The sequence below is a fragment of the Osmia lignaria genome, unplaced genomic scaffold (genome assembly GCF_051020975.1).
Source record: "Osmia lignaria lignaria isolate PbOS001 unplaced genomic scaffold, iyOsmLign1 scaffold0006, whole genome shotgun sequence".
Classification (NCBI taxonomy): Eukaryota; Metazoa; Arthropoda; class Insecta; order Hymenoptera; family Megachilidae; genus Osmia; species Osmia lignaria.
Window position 1 is genome coordinate 23,527,501 of NW_027478163.1, and position 2,500 is coordinate 23,530,000.

Sequence of the window (2,500 nt, forward strand, 5' to 3'; positions counted from 1 at the left end):
CTCGACGCTACTCCCGACCGGTCCGAGCGAACCGAAAGTGCCTTCCTATAAATACCGAACGGCCGGCCGCTAGGTCGGCGACGCATGGGCTTACGCCCAGGCGTATGCCTGTGCAAACCGCCGTGAGAGCGTACCATCCCGCCGGCACGGTAAAACTTAGACTGAAAATATCGTCGAACATATCCTTTCATTTTATAACGTTCTATACATGAAAATTAATAAATTAACATGCAGGACATAATAAATTCACATTCTCATGTAAATCATGGGTTTAATTAATATTTTAAAAAATTTTAAAACCGCCCAGAACCGATGAGATGAAAATATTAAAACGATATTTTTGCATTTTCTTACGGTAAAACATTAACAAATAAGCGACTATAGCAATATAAAACTCCATTTGTAATTTAATTAATGAAAATTAATATTTTTTTTTGATTTTTCAGCGATCCAGAACCGATGAGACGAAAACATTAAAACGATATTTTTGCATTTTCTTACGACAAAACATTAACAAATACGAGACTATAACAATATAAAACTACATATGTAATTTAATTAATCAAAATTAATAATTTTTTTTGATTTTTCAGTGATCCAGAACCGATAAGTCGAAAATTTTAACAATCATATTTTTGCATTCTGTACCGTGGATCCATCGTTAAACGCTATTAAACTAACGTCCGTGATGGTATAAATGCAGATTTTCGCTCCGTTTAGCCAAAATAACGAACTTTAGGTGCGCTCCGAAATATTTCAAAGTCCCAGCGGCGTATTGCTTCGCCTCTTAGAACCGATTAGTCGAAAATTTTAACAATCATATTTTTGCATTCTGTACCGTGGATCGATCGTTAAACGCTATTGAACTAACGTCCGTGATGGTATAAATGCAGATTTTCGCTCCGTTTAGCCAAAATAACGAACTTTAGGTGCGCTCCGAAATATTTCAAAGTCCCAGCGGCGTATTGCTTCGCCTCTTAGAACCGATTAGTCGAAAATTTTAACAATCATATTTTTGCATTCTGTACCGTGGATCGATCGTTAAACGCTATTGAACTAACGTCCGTGATGGTATAAATGCAGATTTTCGCTCCGTTTAGCCAAAATAACGAACTTTAGGTGCGCTCCGAAATATTTCAAAGTCCCAGCGGCGTATTGCTTCGCCTCTTAGAACCGATTAGTCGAAAATTTTAACAATCATATTTTTGCATTCTGTACCGTGGATCGATCGTTAAACGCTATTGAACTAACGTCCGTGATGGTATAAATGCAGATTTTCGCTCCGTTTAGCCAAAATAACGAACTTTAGGTGCGCTCCGAAATATTTCAAAGTCCCAGCGGCGTATTGCTTCGCCTCTTAGAACCGATTAGTCGAAAATTTTAACAATCATATTTTTGCATTCTGTACCGTGGATCCATCGTTAAACGCTATTAAACTAACGTCCGTGATGGTATAAATGCAGATTTTCGCTCCGTTTAGCCAAAATAACGAACTTTAGGTGCGCTCCGAAATATTTCAAAGTCCCAGCGGCGTATTGCTTCGCCTCTTAGAACCGATTAGTCGAAAATTTTAACAATCATATTTTTGCATTCTGTACCGTGGATCCATCGTTAAACGCTATTAAACTAACGTCCGTGATGGTATAAATGCAGATTTTCGCTCCGTTTAGCCAAAATAACGAACTTTAGGTGCGCTCCGAAATATTTCAAAGTCCCAGCGGCGTATTGCTTCGCCTCTTAGAACCGATTAGTCGAAAATTTTAACAATCATATTTTTGCATTCTGTACCGTGGATCGATCGTTAAACGCTATTAAACTAACGTCCGTGATGGTATAAATGCAGATTTTCGCTCCGTTTAGCCAAAATAACGAACTTTAGGTGCGCTCCGAAATATTTCAAAGTCCCAGCGGCGTATTGCTTCGCCTCTTAGAACCGATTAGTCGAAAATTTTAACAATCATATTTTTGCATTCTGTACCGTGGATCCATCGTTAAACGCTATTAAACTAACGTCCGTGATGGTATAAATGCAGATTTTCGCTCCGTTTAGCCAAAATAACGAACTTTAGGTGCGCTCCGAAATATTTCAAAGTCCCAGCGGCGTATTGCTTCGCCTCTTAGAACCGATTAGTCGAAAATTTTAACAATCATATTTTTGCATTCTGTACCGTGGATCGATCGTTAAACGCTATTAAACTAACGTCCGTGATGGTATAAATGCAGATTTTCGCTCCGTTTAGCCAAAATAACGAACTTTAGGTGCGCTCCGAAATATTTCAAAGTCCCAGCGGCGTATTGCTTCGCCTCTTAGAACCGATTAGTCGAAAATTTTAACAATCATATTTTTGCATTCTGTACCGTGGATCCATCGTTAAACGCTATTAAACTAACGTCCGTGATGGTATAAATGCAGATTTTCGCTCCGTTTAGCCAAAATAACGAACTTTAGGTGCGCTCCGAAATATTTCAAAGTCCCAGCGGCGTATTGCTTCGCCTCTTA